The 21222-nt window shown below is 38.1% G+C and overlaps 2 protein-coding genes across 2 annotated transcripts in view; one reads left to right on the top strand and one right to left on the bottom strand.

The window, feature by feature from the left end:
- The window catches only part of LOC134377918 (histone H4), a 734914-nt gene that overhangs the window by 205439 nt on the left and 508253 nt on the right, over window positions 1–21222 (bottom strand). The gene's annotated exons all lie outside the window — the stretch shown is intronic.
- Window positions 1–21222, top strand: part of LOC134377893 (zinc finger protein 184) — a 944311-nt gene that overhangs the window by 752863 nt on the left and 170226 nt on the right. The window lies entirely within an intron of this gene.

Raw genomic sequence — 21222 nt, 5'->3', positions numbered from 1 at the left:
ATGCTATTGATTTTTGCATGTTGATTTTGTATCCTGCAACTTTGCTGCAATAATTTATTAACTGTAGAGGTTTTTAGTAGAGTCTTTAAGCTGTTTTATAAATAGGCACATTATCTGCAAATGGCCAGTTTGACTTCTTCTTTTCCAATCTGAATGCCTTTTATTTCCTTGTCTTCCCCTGATTGCTCTGGCTAGTACTTCCAACATTGTGTTGAATAGGAGTGGCAAGAGTGGGCATACCTCTCTTGTTCATCCTCTTAAGGGAAAAGCTTTCAACTTTTCCCCATTCAGGATGATATTGGCAGTGAGTTTGTCATATATGGCTTTAATTGTGTTTAGATACTTTCCTTTTATACCCAATTTATAGAGTAGTTATCATGAACAAATGTTGATTTTGTCAAATGATTTTTTGGCATAAATAGAGATGATCACATAGTTTTTTTCTTTGATTTTGTTGATGTGATATATCACATTTATTGTTTTGCATATGTTGAACCAACCTTGCATCCCTAGAATGAATGTGACTTGATTATGGTGTATAATTTTATGTATGTGTTGCTGTATTCTATTAGCTAGTATTTTATTGAGGATTTTTGCATTTATATTCATCAAAGATATTGGCCTGTAGTTTTCTTTTTTTGTTAAATCTTTGTCTGGTTTTGGTATCAGAGTGATGTTTGCCTCATAGAATGAGTTTGGGAGAATGGCTTCTGTTTTGATTTTTTGGAATAGTTGGTAGAGAATTGGTATTAATTCTTCTTTAAATGTTTGGTAGAATTCTGCAGTGAAGCCATCTGGTCCTGGGCTTTTCTTTGTTGGGAGACTGCTGATAACAGCTTCAATCTTTTTGATTGTTATTGGTCTGTTCAGATTTTCTACATCTTCTTGGTTCTGTCTTGGTAGTTAATGTGTGTCCCAAAATTTATCTGTTTCCTCCAGATTTTTAAATTTGTTGCTGTATAGTTGTTTATAGTAGTCTCTAATGATTCCTTGTGTTTCTGAGGTATTGGTTGTAATACCACCTTTTTCATTTCTAATTTTTGTTATTTGTGTCTTTTCTTTTTCTAATTGGCCTTCCTAATGGCTTGTCAATTTTATTTATATTTTCAAAAAACCAACTTTTTGCTTCACTGATTTGTTGTATCATTTTTTGAGTTTCTATTTCATTTAGTTCTGCTCTGATCTTAATAATTTTTCCCCATCTACTAACTTTGGGATTGGATTGTTCTTGTTTTGCTAATTGTTCAAGGTGAAGTGTTAAGCTGTTTACTTGCCATCTTTCCATTCTTCTGATGTAAGCATTTAAAAAGATAAATTTCCCCTTAGTACTGCTTTTGCAGTATCCCACAGGTTTTGGTATGATGTATCATTATTTGCATTAGTTTCAGTAAGTTTTTTTGATTTCCTTTTAATTTCTTCTTGGACCCATATGTCATTAAGTAGAATGTTGTTCAATTTCCATGTATTTGTATAGTTTCCAGAGTTTTGTTTGTTATTGATTTCTACTTTTAATTCATTGTGGTCTGAAAAAATACATGGAATAATTCCAATATTTTTGAATTTGTTGAGACTTGATTTATGACCTAACGTGTGGTCTATCCTGAAGAATGTTCCGTGTTCTGATGAGAAGAATGAATATTCTGAGGTTGTTGAATGAAATGTTGTGTAGATATCTGTCAAGTCCAATTGATCTAAAGTGCTGTTTAGATCTTGTGTTTCTCTGTTGATTTTTTGCCTTGATGATCTGTCCAATGTTGAGAGTGGGGTGTTGAGGTCCCCTACTATTATGGTATTAGTGTCTATCTCTTTCTTTAGGTCTAATAGTGTTTGCTTTATAAACCTGGCTGTTCTGATGTTGGGTGCACATATATTTATGACTGTTATGTCTTCTTGTTGGATAGATCCTTTTATCATTATATAGTGGTCATCTTTTTTTTTTATGGTTTTTGGCTTAGTCTATTTTATCTGACATAAGTATAGCTACTCCAGTTCATTTTTTGCTTCTGTTTGCATGGTGTACTTTTTTTCATCCTTTCACTCTTAGTTTATGTGTGCCTTTATGGGTGCGGTGAGTCTCTTGAAGGCAGCATGTTGTTGGGTCCATCTTTTTAATACAATCAGTCAGTCTGTGTCTTTTGAGTGGGAATTCAATCCTTTTAAATTAATAATTATTGTTGAAAGGTCTTGATTTATTCATGGCATTTTATTGATTTTTGTTTGGATGTTTTAAATATCTTTTGTTTCTTTCTTTCTGATTTACTGTTTGTCTTCTGTGTTTGTTGGCTTCTTGGGATGGTAGATAAACTTTTTTCCCCTTTATTGTTAACATTTTTATTTTACTGGTGGTTTTTGTTCTTTCTTGAGTATTCATGGTGGTGTTGGTTGTTTTTTGGGTACCAGACATGGTGCTCCCTTGAGAATTTCTTGTTAAGCTGTTCTTGTGGTAGTGCACTCCTACATTTTTTATTTTTCTAAGATATATACTATCTGTCCTCCATTTAGAATGGACAACCTTGCCAAGTAAAGTATTCTTGGCTGGCAATTTTTGTCTTTCAATATTTTGAATATATAATTCCATTCTCTTCTGGCTTTTAGGGTTTCTGATGAAAAGTATGATGTTAGTCTAATTGGGGCTTCCTTATAGGTGACTTGATGCTTCTCTCTTGCTGCTTTTAAGATTCTCTCTTTGTCTTTTAGTTTTTCCAATTTGTCTATAACATATCTTGGAGAGGACTTTTTTGGGTTGAGTATATTTGGTGATCTTTGAGCCTCCTGAATCTGAAGATCTGTTTCTTTCCCTACACCTGGGAAGTTTTCTGCCATTATTTCACTGAATATGTTTTCAATGCCATTTCCTTTTTCCTCCCCTTCTGGAATACCCATGATTTGTATATTTGAGTGCTTAAGGTTGTCTATTATCTCTTTTAGATTTTCTTCAATGTTTTTAATTCTTCTTTCTTTTTTTGGTTCCCCAGTGCTATTTCAAACAGCCCATCTTCAAGGTCTGAAATTCCCTCTTCTGCTTGTTGTAGCCTGCTGTTTAAGCTCTCTGTTGTGTTTTTTTATTTCATTGAATGAATCCTTCTGCTCCACAAGCTCTGCTACATTCTTTTTCAGCGTATTGACTTCTTTGTACATTTCCTCTTTCAGGTCTTGTATACTTTTTCTCATTTCACTGTGTTGTCTAACTGAGTGTTCTTGTATCTCATTTAGTTTCCTTAGAATTGTTGCTTGAAATTCCTTGTCAGTCATTTCAAGGGCTTCCTGTTTTATAGGATCTAGAACTTGAGAGTTATTATATTTCTTTGGTGGTGTCGTACTTTCTTGGTTTTTCATATTTCTAGTATCTCTGCATTGGTGTTTAGTCATTGTGGCAGAGGCTTTTACAATCACTTGTTCCACCCCAGTGTTTGCACCAGTGGCAGGGAGTTTTGCTGATGTTCAGCTCCCTGTTGCTGCCTTGGGGCCTGGGGTCAGCAGTTTGGGTCTCTCTGGGGCAGGGATTCACCTCTTCTCTCAAATTTCAATCAACATCTCCTCAGGAAGGTTTTCTTTGACCTCAAGCCAAGTCAAATTTTCATAGCACAACATATTTCCCCTCAGAGCATTCATCACAGTTGTGAATTTACACTAATTTATATGATTATCAACATGATTATTGATTCTCTTTCCTACTATTTGTAGGCCTCATGAAGTCAGAAACTTGGTGTGTTTTTTATTACTTTTGTATTTCCCATGACAATAATATTGTCCGTCACATACTTTGCTGTCAAATATTTTGTAGAATAAATATATAATTAAAAAATAGAAACACGTTTCTCATTTTAGGGTGTAAAAATTTGATTTTGCTACTCCTCAGTGTATATTAAATGAAACTGAGAGGGGAAAAATGGTGATTTGCTTGAAGGCTATGTAATTCTGTTAAATAAAATTATAGGAGGCCATTATTTTGCACTAAGCTCCTGCACTAGGCCCCAACAGACCAGACTAAAAACCAAAATGGAGTCACCCCTGGTAAGTTCCAGTCACAAATAAAACTAAGTTGTGCTCTGACCTTCCAAAAAATCAGGAGAGAGAAACAGCAGCCAATATCCCAAAGAGGCAAGTTTAAATTTCCAACTGGGATGTTAATTAAACTCTCTCTTCTTTAATCCTCACACAGAAGAGATAGCCTGAAGTAACCTGATGTTACCTAATCAGTTATTTTTCTATTCTGTGTTCTTGCCCCACATTACAAGAAAAATAACTTTGAAATGATCAATCTGCTTTTTCTTTTTCTTTCTTCAGCCCTTTTTCTATGTATAAACTTCACCTTTTTTGCTTACCTCACTGGAACACTTATTCTATTTTATGGAATGACATGTTGCCAAATTCTAGAATTACAATAAAACCAATTGAGATCTTTAACTAAATTTGTTTTAATGTTGTCCTCTGACAATTCATTCATTACTCTTGGGAGAAGGAAAGGCTATCTCCTAAAAGGGTGCATATAAGAATGAGAAGCAATAGTTTGGTCCACATGTGATATGTAAGACAACTTTATGATTGTGAAGCAAATAAAACCTATGGTTTTTGTTTAAAAATGACAATATTGGGGTTACCTGGTTTACTCAGTTTATAAGAGCATGGTACTGATAATAGTAAAGTCCAGAGTTCGAGACCTGTACTGGCCACATAGATATAAAAGGGACATGTAATAAAGATTTTATTTAACTTGTTAATTTAAAAATGTGGTGAGATGTTAGAACCAGTTCAAAGGAGAATCCAAAGGACAGACACATTTATAGATCAGGAAAATAAAAATGAATGGAGAAATGGAGGGGAAGAAAGATTGTCCCCCAGTGGACAGAACTGATTCATAAATCTGTGGACAAGAATTATACTGTGTTGCTATGGGTCATCTACAACTCAGAGAGGTATAAAATAGTTTCAGTAAAATCAGAATCAGATGATCCAGAAAGGTGTGCTATAGACAAAACAGTTTTCCACTGAAGCTGAAATATTTCCCCACAGAATATCAAGACAAGCAAAAGTTTCTTGACTTATGAAAAAAATGCATAAGATGGAGGTGGATGAAGCATTTAGAACACTATTTATACTAAATTTAGTTTGCATTACTTTTTTGTTAGGTAAGTATGGAATTAGATGTGCATGAGTGTTGTGATTCATACTATTCCAATTGTGTGACATAGATATTGTAAAAGTTCCTGTATCAAAGTGAGTACAGAATGCTCCTTGACTTATGATGGGAGGAGGGGTTAATATCCTGATAAACCTATCATAAGTTGAAAATATCATTAAGTCAAGAATGCATTTAATACACCTAACTTGCCTAACATCACAGCTTAGCCTAGCCTACCTTAAACATGCTCAGAACACTTAGATTAGCCTACCATTGGGAAAAATAATCTAACACAAAGCCTATGTTATAATAAAATGTTGAACATCTCATGTAATTTATTGCATACAGCACTGAAAGTGAAAAACAGAATGGCTGTATGGGTACTTGATATACGGTTTCTATTGAATGTGTTCTGCTTTCCCACCATCCTAAAGTCAAAAAATCCTGAGTCAAACAAACCATCGTTAAGTTAGAGACATCTGTATGGGTTTGATCTTATAGTTCCTGTAATGTAATTTAAAAAAAAATGGATCTTCAAACTTCCAGTTCCCAATTTTTTTAACCTTTTTAATTTTAAAAATAGGTATAGATTTACAGCAAGATGCAAAAATAGTATGAGAGATCTCATGTATGGTTTACTCAGTTTCCCCAGATGGTTACATCTTGCATAACTACAATACAATATCAAAACCAGGAAATTGATATTGATACAATATGTGTATACATTTCTATGACATTTTATCATATGTGTAGATTGGTGTAAATACTATACTACCACTATTAAGATACAGATCTATTAGAGTGAAGTATAAAAACCTTACCTCCTTTAAAGTCCCTTTACTCTTTCCCATTGATAATATTATTCTCAAATATTTCTTGTACATACATTGAGAATCACATCAGGCAAATTATATTTTGCTTCAACAATCAAACATAATTTAGAAACTCAAGAGGAGAGGAAAAAATATCATATTGACGCACATTTTTGCTTTTTCTATTTTTCCTTCCTTCCTGATGCTCTAAGATTCCTTCTTTTATCATTTCCTTTCCGTCAAGAAATTTCTTTGGCCACTGTTTTAGTGTTGGTGACAAACTTTTAGTTTTCCTTCATCTGAGATGAATGTTTTAATTTCCTCTTCATTCCTGAAGGATAATTTTGTTGGTTATAAAACTCAGGGTTAATGATTCTTTTCTTCCAGCTCTTGAAAAATGTCCTGTCACTTCCTTCTGCATTCAGAGTTTCTGATGAGAAATCCACTCTCATTCAGATTGTTTTCCTTTATACATAAGATATTTCTTTTGCAGCTTTCAATATTTTTTTCCTTGTTTTAGTTTTCTGAAGTTTGGTTACGATGTGTCTCGTCATGGATTAATTTGGATTTATCATATTTGGGAGTTGCTCAGGTTGAAACTACAAATTTATGTCTTTTGCCAAATTTGGTAAATTTTCAGGTATTATTTCTTTGAATACCTTTTATATTTATCTCTTTCCTCTCCTCCCAGGACTGCAATGATGTGAATGTTATATCATTTTTTTATAGCCACAGGTGCCTGAGGCTCTGTTCTTTTCCGTTTTTCTTTTCTTAGCTTTATTTCTTTCTGCTGTTCAGATTAAATAATTTCTATTGTTTTATCTTCAAGCTCACCAATTCTTCTGTCTTCTCCACTCTGCTGTTGAGCCCATCCATTGACATTTGTTCTTTGTTTATTGTATTTTTCAGTTCTAAAATTTTCATTTGGCTCTTTATATATTTTAATTCTGTAATGAGACTCTATTTTTTCATTTGTTTCAAGTGCATTTGTAAGTGTTCATTGAAGCATTTTTATGATTGCTCTTTTAAAATACTTGTCAGATAATTTCATCATCTGTGTCTTCTCGGTATTAGTTTCTGTTGACTGTATTTTCTCATTTAAGTTGAGATTTTCCTTAGTATCAGGGGTAATTTTTAATGGTATTCTGGACATTTTGGGTAGTATGAAACCCTGGACTTTATTTAAATAATCTGTTTTAACAGGCTACCTCTGACTGTGCCAGTACAGAGATACCTCCTGATGACCGCCAGGTAAGAATGGATTTCAGACTCTCCACTAGGCCTCTGCGGACACCACCCTGGTTGGAGAGATGTTGGGCGGCCTTGTTACAGCTGGATGGGGATGGAAGTCTTGACTCCCTACATGGCCTTACCTTACAAGGGTGGGGATGGGTCTACAGGTATCATCTCAAAGTTTTCTGTCTTTCTAGGTTGCTCCTTTCTAGATCCTTTGGCTAAGAGAAAGCAGATTTTACTTAAGGCCTTTTTTTTTTTTTTTTTTTTTTTCTGTTCTCATTGGTGTTTCTGGTTTGCTGGCTTCTTCAGTACCCAGTCTAGGATATATCAAAACCCAAAAAGAAAACCCAGGCAAGTCACCACCATGTCATTCTTTGAGTCTTTAGTTTCCTTGCTAGTCTGCCACCTTCTCTCTACTTTTCAGAGTTTTTCTATGTTTGTATTATTTATAATGTCCAGGGGGTTTAGCTGTACTTAGCAGGCAGAATAGGGAAAAGTGTGTCTACTTCATCTTGGTCCAAAAATGGAAAAAAACCTCCCTTCTTTTTATCTATTACTTCTTATATTTTTATTTCCATCAACCCCATGAGTAAGAGTTTATTCTGAGGGTAAATTCTGGAAATTAGAGAATCATCAAATTAACAGTTTTTATATTTGACTTCAGGCATCGTGAAGTAGAGGTGGGTATGAGGACATCAAGATATGTGTGTATGGAAAATTAACAAACATTTGCTTATTAGGATTCTGTATTGAATGAATGCTTACAGTACCTTGCCACTCATGGCCATCATCAATATAATGCATCCCTCTGCAGGCACATTTGATAATGTCTTTAGTAATGTGTTCTCTCTCTCTCTCTCTTTCTCTTTCTCTCTCTGTCTTTCAACTGTGACAAAAATTAAAAATACAAACAAAACACCACACCTAAAAATAAATATGTGACAACAAAGAACAAAAGCCATTTTTCAAAAAGCAAACAAGCCAAACTAATGAAGCTTTTTACATCAAGAACAGATGCCTATTTTGCCCAGTGTGTTGCATTTTTTAAAAATAGACAATGATGCCATGTAATGAACAGGTTTTTACCAATATTTGTAAAAATCACAGTCCCTAAAGTTCAGTTAGCATGGTGAAATTATTATGAAGATGTCTTTAGTTTTTCAGATTATTATTTTTTTAATGCCAGGCTAAATAATTTCTTAATAACTTTAGCTGCTATAGAGCACTTGCAAGTTTGGAAATGTAGCATTCATTCTTTCATTTTTTTAAAAAAATTATTCATTGCACATATTTGAATGCCAACTGTCTTGAGGTAATTCAGCCTTAAAGGAGGTTTGGTTCCTACTCTCAAGAAATAATTTTAGAAAGAAAAACAAAAATTACATCATTACATTATTATTTACTAGGTATTATGCAGCATGTGCTATAATAAATGTGTGCAAGTGGTACTATGAAAAAGCACCTCTTACCTAAATTGAAAGCAAAGTGATACATGACAAATTTTGAAAAATGAGTGGGGCTTAGCTAAAAGAAGAGTGTGTTTCATGCAGAGAGGGCAGTATCTGTGAAGTCATGGAAGCATAAAGTATCCTAAGGACTTTCAGGAACAACCATAGTCCTAAATCGCAAACAACAGAAAGCTCCTCTGGCTGATTTCAGTGGAAATGAATTAACTGTGCTTGTTCTGGTTCTTAAGCAATATAAGTAGATTTCTCAAACTTGTAAAGTGGTGTTGAATTCTTTCAAGAATCTAAAGTACTTTTTAAAGGAGTCTATTTGTGGCTTGTGGGCATTATTACATTATTATTTAATACAAATGTGGTGTAGGGAAACTCCATCATTTCAATTTCTGACATATATTCTTGATTTTAACAATTTGAATAAGTCATTCAGCTGTTACCATTGGGTGTTTGTTCTTGTGGACAGCTCAATTCCAATTATGAGGGGGATGAATTGAGACCAAGAAGATTGGTCACTTCATACAAAGTAAAATCTTTAGCAGGGCTGTGTTACTTCCTTTGTTTTTCTGTTTTAGTTGAGTTTGGTACCTTGGCTTTCAGATAATTTTTATACCTCCTATGGTATTTGCAAACTCACTACACTCTGGTTTTATTTCTTTAGCTGTGTTTCATTCAACAAACTGATACTGAGCAGGGAACAGAGCTCATATTCTGCAAAGCTCTGGGATACAATATCAAGTTAGGTATGACCGCTGTCTTCAGGGGACCTTAAAGTCCATTAGATAATATGATAAAATGAATAATTATAGTCTCTTTACGCCTACAGTGGCTAAATTAGTCAGGTATCTAGGTTGCAAGTGATTGAAACTCAATACAAATTAGTTTATCAGTAAAAGGCATTTATTAGCTGGCTTATATTGGCACTAAATGTTGTATTGGTACCTCTTCAAGGATTGATACAGCTGAATTTTGTATGTCATCAACAGTTCAGATAGCACAACAGCTTCATTTCCATCTGCTTTGAGGAATTTTAGTTTTAGAATGTCTTTTTTGCTAGCAGTACATTTCCGTATTCTGAAAAGGTAGGGTAAAATAGGTGCCTATCGATTTAGTGAATTCATTTCTAGCTCTAGGTTTTTGCATCAGAGAAACATACCTCTTGAAATCATGTACCAAAGACAAAAAAGGAAAAAAGAAAACCAGAAATCCCACTAACTAGGCTCTAGTGAGATTTGAACTCACAACCCCTCGTTTGCTAGACCAGCACTCTAACCCCTGAGATAGGAACAACCGCTTTCTCTTTTTCTCTTAAATCCGATTATTCATTCAAATCTTTAGTTTGTTTCCTTTCCATTGGTTTCTAAAAAATTCGATGTTCCACTTCTATCCCCTTTTCAACTTTCTGGGCTGTGGTCAAACAAGTCCCCGTATTCTCTGGTAATTTTACATCCCCTCTAATTGGCTTTTGCCATTTTTAGGCCTCGCCCTCCGATTTGTGGTACTTTTCATACTGGTTGACGCCCAGATATTCCTGACTTCAGTTCTTGGTACCTCTGGGAAAAAAACTGATTTAGTCTGTCTCAAATTCGCTTCTATCAGAAATCAGAAGAGCTAGACTGAGAAGGGAGAGTAAGGGGAGGCGTTCTGGAAAGGGGAACGGGTGCGCCTGCCGGGGACAGAGCTGGCGACAGGCTCCGCCTGCTGCAGGCGTCTTCACAACTAAAAATTATTTCCGAGCTTCTCCATTCAGGGCGTAAATCCCAGGGCCGTGTTTCTAGTTCTCAACTGGGCAGCACTAAAATCCAAATAGAAGAGTTCAGTCCAGGAAACTGTTAACCTTCACTGGGTAAAGAGGCTGTGAGGAGCATTTTTTTTAAAAAAGAAAGAAAAAATGAAAGCTGTGTGGGGAACGGGAAAAGAAACAACCACACTGGAAGGAGACCAGGGTAAAAGGAAAAGTGCACCGCAAATCTTAGGTCCCCTGTTCCAAGTCAGCGGCCTTGAGCTCATAAAGAAACAGCAACTCTTGAGGGAGAGGGAGGGGAAGGGGGAGGGGGAGGGGGAGGGGAGGGGGAGGGGAGGGGAGGGGGAGGGGGAGGGGGAGGGAGGAGAGAGAGGAGAGGAGAGGGAGGGAGGGAGGGAGGGAGAGAGGAGAGAGGGAAAGACAGAGACAGAGAGAGGGAGAGGGGGAGGGAGAGGGAGAGAGGGATGAGAGAGAGAGAGAGAGAGAGAATCCTCGACTACTGAGGAATACAAGTAACTTGTTAAAACAACTTAGAAAAATGGGAGCCGGTGGCTGGGCAGTGGGGAATCCAGGCTCCGTGCGTGTGTGCGTCCCGGGAGGCCGCTCTGCCACCTTTCGGAAGGAAGCCGGCCAGCTCTCCAAAAGGTCTCGCAGGGTAAGACAATCACACACTCCATCCCTTCCCCCATTCCCCAAAGTCATATACAGGCAAAATAATGCCCTGTGTGACCTGGAGTGTCATAAACGCAAATGATGGGAAAACAAAACGAAACAAGAAACGGGCACATTAATGCAGCTGAGGTGAGTAGAGAGAACGTAAAGCCAATTTTATCACCGATTTCTATCAGTGGCTTCCTGGGCTTCTTAGGATTAAAGTTCCGCCTCCGGGAGGAGCCGGTTTGTTCGGTCTCCAAAATGCTTAACTAGCCTGGGCAGAAGGGACCATTTCTACTGAAGCTCCTTGTCATCGCCCGAGTACCAGGGGAGGGGGGGGGGGGAAGCAGGCCCAAGAAGGACCATGAAGTCCCAGCAAGCCCGTGAAGAGCGGTTTTCGGACATTTCAGCCTATGTTTAGGTACAGTGTTTATCGCCTGTTTTTTAGCGCCTAAAATACATGTATAAAAGGCTGGCCGGTTAATTCAGTTGGTTAGAGTGTGGTGCTGATAACGCCAAGGTCCAGTGTTCAATCCCTGTACTGGCCAGCCACCAAAGGAAAAAAAATAAAAAGTATAGCCTCAGTGAAATGCAGGTGTGTTATGTTGGGAGAAATCACTTGAACCTAATCTAGTTTAGTGTTTTACTTTTTAATGCTTTTAAGGTATGTCGGTGGGCTCTCTTTCTTCCGTCTGCTGAGATTAAGGCTTCTGATCCTTAAATGCATTTATTCAATATAGTACTTACTAATACATGAACAATCATTATGGGCTACGTACTGTGGATGTTACTTCTCTACCTCAAGGAGTTAGCAGTAAAGAGCAGGCAGGGAATACATTCAAATCTCTACCACCTAAGGCATATGTGATACAAAATTTACCCTGCAAACACACAATGATATTACAAATGCTTTGGCAGCTATGCAAGGGCTTGCAAGGACCAACAATTCTGGAAGACTTCTAGCCCTGATCACACCCACCATCCCAACTTCAGTCTCCACAAGTCACAAAGGTCTTGCATGGAGAAACTTACATGTAACATGTGTGAAGCAAGAAGATAGAACAGACATTCAGCTCCTTATAAAATGAGGCATGACCTCTTTTACAAAGCTTTTCTCAACCTGGGCTTTCAGAATTAGAGAAGACCCTTAAAAGGAGTGGACAGCAGTGAGAAAATAGGGAAATGAAGGAAAGAAGAGATAAAGATGAGAGGGAGAGAGCTGAGAGGAAGGAATCTAGTGGATAGGCAGCCTGTTCCTATGACCAATATTTTCCCCACCAAATCTGTTGTCAATATTCCCAAAGATGCCCTGACCCCACTGCCATCTCCCAGGCTCAAGCATATAATTGTGAATCTGGATTTTAGGAAATAGGTCATGGTCTACCTTTCAGTTTATACACATCATACTATATAGTATTTGCTCACATACAGGTACATGTAAATGTGTACTGTATATGTGTGTGTGTGTGTATAGGTACATACGATACAGTCATGTGTCACTTAAAGATGGGGATACCTTCTTAGAAATGTGTCATTTGGCAATTAGAGTGTACTTACACAAATTTAGATGGTATATCCTACTGTATACCTAGGCTATATGGTATAACCTATTTCTCGATTATTGTCGTATATGTAGTCTATAATTGACCTAAACGTTATGTGGTGCGTGATTTACATATAGTGTACAGGTACTATATATCCATTTGGAATATCATGCAGGTCTTGTAGATTTTAAAAGAAAACTGCTTTTAATAATGTGGGGAAAGGTCATGAAATACCACTGAGTGAAAAAAGTAGAGTACAAAACTTCATGATATGATCACAATTTCATTCTAAATATATTTGCATTAAAAAATCTTAGAAGGAAATAAATCAACATAGTACTGGCTATCAGTTGATTTGAATTTGTTTATTTTTAAGTCCTCTATATTTGGATTGATTTTTTTAATTATAAAAAAATTAAAAGATGCTAGAATGATATTTCTTTGTATTTGGTTTAACCTTACTTCTGATAAATAAGGAGCTAAATAATTCAGGATTCAGTAAAGGCAGGACCTGTATCTCTGACTCTGTAACATTAAACAAGACAATTAACTTCTCTCTACTGTTTTTATTGTTACTAATTCCTGTTTCCTACTGTAGGAAATCTTTGCCTAATTGGAATCTGTTTTATGAGTATTTTTAAAGCACTCATTGAACTGATTCTCAAATTCAGGTTTATGTTCAAATAGGAAATCATAAGTGCAGAGAAGTTACTATTCATGCTACAAGCCTTGATGCTCTTATAGGCCCAATCCTTGAAGCACCTCCCCTTATTGTGGTCGGGAGAGTAAGTCTCAGAGGTAGACTTAGATAAATCTGGTGTCCCAACAGGAAGCAGGTGGCACATTCCAAGAGTGAATTGAGGAGAGATTATTGGAGGATCTTTTTTATAGAATTAATGAATCTAATAAGATGTGAGGAAACCTTCAGGGATTACAACAGTGGGAGTCTTTAGCATTCCTAGGCCTTAGGGAAAGGGGAAGGGGCAGAGTTGCTAAACCTGGAGTTTAGCTAGAGTTTTAGCCATGGGAGAAGAGCTTCCCTCTGGGAGCTATTCCCATGGGAGGCACACAGCCTGGCATGGACCAAGTAGGAGAAATATGTGAATCTACCTCTCTTGCTACCTACCATCTCATTCCCTGCTGGTGCCTTCCATTGGCTGAATCTAAACAGGAGCCAGGGCCAGGGGAGCCGAAGTGATACAGATTTCCAAGAAGAAAGCAGGGCAGAGAATGGATATGGAAAGAGAAATGGAGAATAATCAGCGCATTGCTGTTGTGATTGTAATGAAACCTTGCAGGAGTCAGTTAGGTCATGAATTTTTATGCTGTATAAACCTTAAGTGATAGAATAAGCTGGAGATTGATCATCTGATAAGAACTATTCACCTCTAGACATTTTTTATTTTTCCCACATTGGGAGCACAGGTGTTGCAAGAAGGAATACAAATGTTTGCCATAAACTGCCATGAAGTGAGAATGTAAGCATGAAGTACAGGTGCTTTCCAACAGTTGCACCCCAGTGAGACCAGTATGTAGTGTAAAATGTAGAAAATCCCCTACACTTGTGTATACGCTATAGAACTAACTTTGTTTTCCCTTTACAGCTTGCCTTTAATAATGAACTAAGATTGTAGCAAAAGCAGACATCCTGTCTTACCCAATACATCTAGCTATATAAACCCCAGCCCTCAGTTGATTGGAGAGGCAGTTGGGACTTTACCCTCTGTCTCCTTTAAGTTCTGTCTGGTGAGTGTGACTGGTGATCCTATAGCGATGAGCACTCAGACCCACATGGGTCAGGGATTCTCCCCACCACACGCAAGAGGAATCCCATGGGACTCATTCATTACTAGTAGAAGGCACAACTTCTGACAAAAAAGAGTAAGAGGGCATCTGGTCAGGGGGAGAATGTAGTGGAACTTCTGGTTTTAAGCAGTAGGTTGGTTCATTATAAGCAGCTGTCTAAAGCTGCAGTGATATTTCCTGGTCCATTATTCTTGCCAGAGGAGTAACCCACTCTGTTTCTCTTGGAGACTTTATGAGCTACACAAATACTTTTTCACAAATCTTTCTAATTATATTAGTAGAGAAAAATTTTCTTTTAAAATTCACAATATTGATCTATACACAAGTGTTGGTATGCCCCTCTAGTAACAGCAGTGTGCGAAGTTGCGAGACAGGAAACATCAGTTACTGGTATACAAAGAGATAAGCTTACACCAGAATGTAATTAAATGTACTGCTGCCTTCACTGAGGAACTCTTCCTACTTAAACAAAAAAACTAATAAATAACTCAATGGAAATAAACAAGATGCTTAGTGATATAGTTGATTTACATTCTGGCACAAGCTCCATACCTCAAAACAGAGCAAACTAGTGACAAACATTTATGAATTAGCACAGTCAGCAGACTACACTCTGGGTGGCTGAGCTCTATAGTCTTCTGTCCTTATAGTCAGTTACCCCCAAACAGAAAATGTCTACTGATAGAATCCACACACATTGGTGTGGCCTTGGATCGGTCGGTAGCTAGCTGATTCTACTGGACTAAGAGAGTTCTTATACAAAGAAAGCAAAGAGAAGATTCTGAATTTGTAATATTTTCTTTTGGAGGCAAGTGCTTGATAAACAGGGCTCAACTGGAATTCATAACTTCTCTTCCTAAACCTAATGCTTAATGTGGCTACCGTTGTCCTAGCTGGTGTTGGCCTTTGAAACCCCTAATATATAAAACTTAGTGGGCTGCCCGTGGCTCACTTGGGAGAGTGTGGTGCTGATAACACCAAGTCAAGGGTTAAGATCCCCTTACCGGTCATCTTTTAAAAAAATTTAAAATAAAAATAAATAAATAAATAAATAAAATTTAGTGCAACAAACACTCTTGCCTCCTTCTTTGTAGGATGGGAAGGAGGCAGCAGGACCTGAGAAGGCATAGACACATTGCTAGCCAGGCATAAATAACTGAAACTGGGTTCAACAAGCTTGGGAAGTGAGGTGGTTAGAGAAGCTCATTGGGAAGAATGTCAGGAATTCCATAAAAGAGCCATTTTATTCCAGTTTCAAGACGAGTCAGAATAGAAGAGTTTATTGGGCCACCCAAGCTCACCTGTGTGGAAAAGAGATTTCCTGTATCACCTGCTTACGTAAACAAAGGGAAAGAAGTGCACCACAGTGAAAAGAGAAGGCTGACGGAGCCTCCAACACAAGACTATGCTGGAGGAAAGTGCGCCTGGCCCTCTGCTTTCCATAGGTCTCTAAACCCCAGATTTATCTCCGGATTTATGTCCCAGGTCATGCTTGTCAATAAGTGGCAGCTTATCCAAAATAGAGAGAAATTGTTAGCCCAAGCAGTCTGGAGTTTGTTCCAACTCCCCTCATTGATATCACATGAACAATAAACATCTGAAAAGAAACAGAAGTTCCAACCATCCTCCAGAAGAACCACAAAAACCCCAAAGTTATCAGTGCACAGAATAAAAGATACAGAACAACAGAAGACAGCAATAAAGTCACACCCTTGGCTTCGTCTTCAGACCATGTTTTCCTGACAGCACCTTGGGGCTGATGTTTTCTCAGAAGCCTGTCCTTAATTGTAGCGTTGTTTGTTATCTCAAGAAACTGATAATGAGAAACAGTTTTATTTTTGAATATCCAGGAAGTCCTAGTTCCTTTATAATTAATAATTCGTAGTTTATGTCTCTCCTTTCTCATTTTATTATAGGCAGTTACAAAAAGCCAGGGTGGCACCTCCAACACATTGGCTGGAAATAACCTTAGCTAAATCACCACATTCATTAAGTTTATTTTGTACTTTCTACATGACCACAGAAACAGTGTTGCTAAATGTTCTGCCAATAGATAATCAGGGTCCACTTTCCTCCAACTTCTAGTAACATTTTCCTCACTCTCCTTTAAGTATCACTGACTTTGGAACTGGGTGGCAGGCAGAAACCGTCTTTGGGTCTTTTCACAAACATTCTCCTCAAGGTTTATCCAGTTTCCACCTGCTGCCCAGCATTAGTGCAAAAATTCAACATATGCATATATTAAAATATACAGTCTCTTTTGAATACTGTTATAATCACATTTTCTGTATAAAGAAAAATATAGTTGCATTAAAAAGGGTAAAATGCACAAATGGTAATCTAATTTTTAAATAGGACGTTTCCTATTTAATTTTAGAGTAACCGATGAGAGAATTACAGATTTAAAAGTTATAATCTGGGTTTGGATCTCCATCCCCACCAGCCACCAGCCCCCATCAAATAAATAATAAAAAAATAAATAATAATAATAATAATAAATAAATAAATAAATAAATAAATAAATAAATAAATAAACAAACAAACAAATAAATAAATAAATAAATAACAAAAATAAAAGTGGTAGCTCCCCAAATTTAAGTGTACTATAGATTTGGGCCCTTTTTTTGTCAATCAGTGAATTCAGGGGTCCCAGTTAGTCCGTCAAATTCCAGAGATAGTTTTTATTGCTGGGATCCAGCTAGGCACTGATTTCTGATCCATCAGTAACTGAGGCAGTGTGTCAGGATAGACAGGTGGTCTAAGGCGCCATGCTCAAGCTTTTGCCTCCTGCCCTCGGGGCTTCGGATCCTCGTATGGAGTCGTGGGTTCAAATCCCACTTCCGACAGGTTTTGTTTAGCTTTTTTCCGCCCTGCTCATATTTGGGGCAGACGCTCGCCAGCAAACCTGGAACAAAGGAAAATTCCCGAATTTGAGAATCCTGGGTTACTTTCAGGTCCATATGGCCGCAGTCCCCCAGAGCCATCGGAGATCCGTTGCTCCCAGAAGAAAGTAGGAAGTGGATTAGAAAGTCATCACTTGGTCCTTGAGCCAACTGACATAAAATGTTTAAAAAGAAAGAAAGAAAATTAAAAAAAATGTGAGAAAATGGTCTTTGTTCTCAAAGAGAGTCCTCCAGGATTCCTGCGTGTCATCTGTCTGCCTGGTAGGGGAACCAAGCACTGTTCCGACCAACAACCAACACAAACACACACTGCCATTGTGCCAACAAACTGTAACACCTGCTCTTTCCTTACTCTTCAAGTGACCAGTCATCCACACATTGGGTCCTGGGTTTTTACTGTAGAGGGAATCACAAAAATCTTTGCTGCTTTTACACACTCAAAAATGAATCTGTTATAAAGTTCTATCAAAGGGTTTCCTATGTCACCTCTAAACTCTAGGAGGAAAGGCCCCTCAAAATCACGACACTGCTGAAAAGATGTTTAGGTCATCAATGGCAAAGAATGCTCAAGCTGTTAAAATAAACTAAATTAAAAGCTCCCTCTGGGACTTCTTCTCAGAATTATGTGGTTTGGATGACCCTGTTTCTTGTTTTTTGAAGGTAAAAATTACATTGTATGAAGTTCTACATAGACTGAGATCTTGGTCTTAAAGTTAAGGTCTTAGCTTTTGCAGCAGTGATATTAAATGAGTTTTCTTCCTGTGTAGTTTTAAATTACTACCCATCAATTCCTCTCCTAAGAATTTATGTCAGTGAAATTCCAGCTTAGCTCTGTGGTTGGCCTTGCCTAGTATTATCTTTGTAGGATTTTAAGGAATAGATTGTTAGAAGCAATTTAGATATCTATCAGGTGTACTGCAGTGGATGCCTATGATTTTTGTACTATGCAGCAGCCACAAGAAACCATGCAGATGTAAATGCAGTAAGATGGGTAGACTTTTCAAACTTTATTGACTAAAAGAAAAAATTAGGAATCACAAATCAACAACACACTTCAAGAACAGTTATTTTTCCCCAGAGAATAATTATAAATACTTTAGAAAGGGTCTCTATATTTTGGGGGAGAGGAAAGAACTGGATACTGGTCATGACAGGGAAAAACTATGAAAAAGTAAAACTGAGAAAGCAAGAGATAGTTTGACCAATGACAAAAATGAGCCATGGACAACCAAGTGCAATTAACTTACCCCTCTAAACCCAAGGCCTCCACTTCCTCACTTTCCCACTTCCATTATTAAATTCCACTTTTTACACTCTCCTTCTCACCCCTACAAATTTATAAGCACCTACCACTCTTTCCTGCCCTACATTCTCCTGAAATGATGAAATTCTGACTATTTTTCTCCGTTGTCCACTTTTGTCTTTTCCAACTATTCTTCTGAATTGGACCGTTCGATTTTTTTTATATTGATTTTATTTTCTGTTTCAAAGCATTCACAGCTATTTTGGGCTAGGTAAGGAAACCTAAAAAGTAAAACAAGATTAAAATCATCTTACAACGTTTGTTTCTCTCTATAAAGCACCCAGTACCTGCTCAGGACGCTGAGTCCTGAGCTCTGAGGATCCCTCTAGCCAGGAAACTGTTAGAGGGCTTGACAGAAACTTAGGAAGCAATGTTCTGAGTATTTGCCACCTTCCACATTGCTTCATTTTTTATTTAACCTGGAAGATGGCAACATAAGGCATTTTGATGCTATTTTAAAATGTAAAAGTCAAAAGAAACATGTATTTACTCCTACAGTGTATTTTTCTCACTAATGCAAATATACAGTGGCTGTAAATCGATTCGAGTGGTTGTATTTATTCCCGTTTTGTTTCTTTCAGTTCCTTTCTTTGGAGAAATTCAGTAAATGCATTATTTCCCCACTGGAAGTAATTCCTCCACTGGAAAAGCCCAAGGCAGATGTGTGGGAGATGCTTCAGCTGAGCTACCACTAAAAAAAGTCTAGACCTTTGTCGTTCTTTCATGTGGTGAGCAGTGTCCCTGCTGGTCCCACAAGAGACTGGCGTTTGATTTCCCAATGGCAAGGCAGACAATGTAGCATTTTCTTCCAGTGCACTGCAGCCTGACTGGAGGTTTCTTTCTCCCCAGAATGGGGTGTCTTTCTTGTTAGTTCGCATTTCTGTTTTGTTTTGTTTGTTTTTAAGGCAACTTCCTGAGTTTCGTTATGGTCAATAGGCTCTCGGAGCAAGTTGTCCTTGTGATGAAAATTCACTGCTGCCTTCTTTCTGGGAGAAGGGGTCGCCGATGGCGTCAGTATTTTATATATATATTTATTGTGACCGGTAAGGGGATCGTAACCCTTGGCTTGGTGTCGCCCGCACGGCGCTCAGCCAGTGAGCGCACCGGCCATCCCTATATAGGATCCGAACCCGCGGCCTCGGTGCTACCATGGCGTCGGTATTTTAAATGTGTGTAGTTGGTTCTGGAAACACCCCAGGATCTGTAATTGGGATTTTTCATTTGTCAACGGCTTCGCTGGAAGTGCGAGAGATGTTTTTCTTTGCTGTATTGTGTTTCGGGCGCTCCAGGTCATTGGGCGGGCATGGGTCGGGGCTGGGCTGAGGGTGAGGCAGAAAGTACAGAACTATGAAGTACTGGAGGGTGATGTTCCAGTGCGTGAGGGAAGTCAAGATGGGGCTACGAGCCCAGATTACAGCAGTAGTGATCGGAAGAGCAGGAGGGGAGTTGAGGGAGCCAGAGAAGACCTAACTGTGAAAGTTCAGATCGAGAAGGAACAAAAGCAAACGTGTCAGAAGTGGGATTTGAACCCACGCCTCCAAGCAGAGACCAGAAACCCCAAGTATGGGAAGCGAGAGCTTGAGTCTGGCGTCTTAGACCACCAAGAAACGGGCCTCGAAAAGGCAAGAAGTGTCTTAAAGACTGAAGACAATTCCATCCAGGAAGAAGAAAATATTATTTCCAGAAGTTACAGGAGCAAACAGGGATTCAGCACTATCTGCAAAACCGAAAGGCAGGAAAGGAGTTTTACAGTGAAGCTAGGAGTGGCACCGGGCGACAGAATGAATACAGCTCTGAAGACCGGTAGCATACGCCACCACCCCGAGGTCTATTTCCCCCCCTGACCTCACTTGAGCCGGCTCCTACAGATCACCAGTTACACCACCTACCTCCAGGAGTAGGGGGTTTGGTATGTAGATTTTAGCCACACCGTTTTGCATTTACCACCTTTCAGGAGTTTTCTTCGATGCTCATAGTATCTCGCGCCAATATTTTATCTTTAGAAGTTTTATTAATGGTACTTAAACATTTTCCATACAATTATTTTCAGCATTTTAACGGTTCTGGCAAGGGTATGTGGCAGGCTCGATTATTATTGCATGATTCTCCTGCTTTCTTACCCAAGGTCCCCCATCACCACCTCTTTTTCCCTTCTCCCTTTCCCTCTCTTCTCCTCCCCTGTCCTGTTCTTTCCTCATCTCTTGTTTCTCTGTTCTTCCTCTCCCTCACTTATCTAATCCCCGATTCTTTCTGCTGGCTGTGGGAGAAGGAATGTGAAGTGAAGAGATGTGGTTTATTACAGGACACACATAACAGATATGCGAGCATTGAGGACTAACAGGAAGGTCTTCGTCTTGGCTTAAAATCTCTACTAATAAAAAAAGCTGTTTTTAATCCCTCCTGCTTTGGTTCAGATGAGAGGTATTCATCCAAGGTTGACTTTCCATTCTGTCCCATAACGTTTTGAGTTCCTGTCCAGGAATAACAGCTTTCAGAAACTTTATTTCCTGCAGAAGACAATCGAAACATATAAGCATTTACTGGCCACAGCTGTTGCAAGATCCTATTTTGTGTGTCCAAACATTAGGGGTGGGTTGGGTTTTTTTGTTGTTATTTTTCAAGTAGTTAACTTCAAATA

This window comes from Cynocephalus volans, chromosome 5, assembly GCF_027409185.1.
Source record: "Cynocephalus volans isolate mCynVol1 chromosome 5, mCynVol1.pri, whole genome shotgun sequence".
Classification (NCBI taxonomy): Eukaryota; Metazoa; Chordata; class Mammalia; order Dermoptera; family Cynocephalidae; genus Cynocephalus; species Cynocephalus volans.
This window is presented reverse-complemented; position numbering and strand designations above follow the sequence as displayed.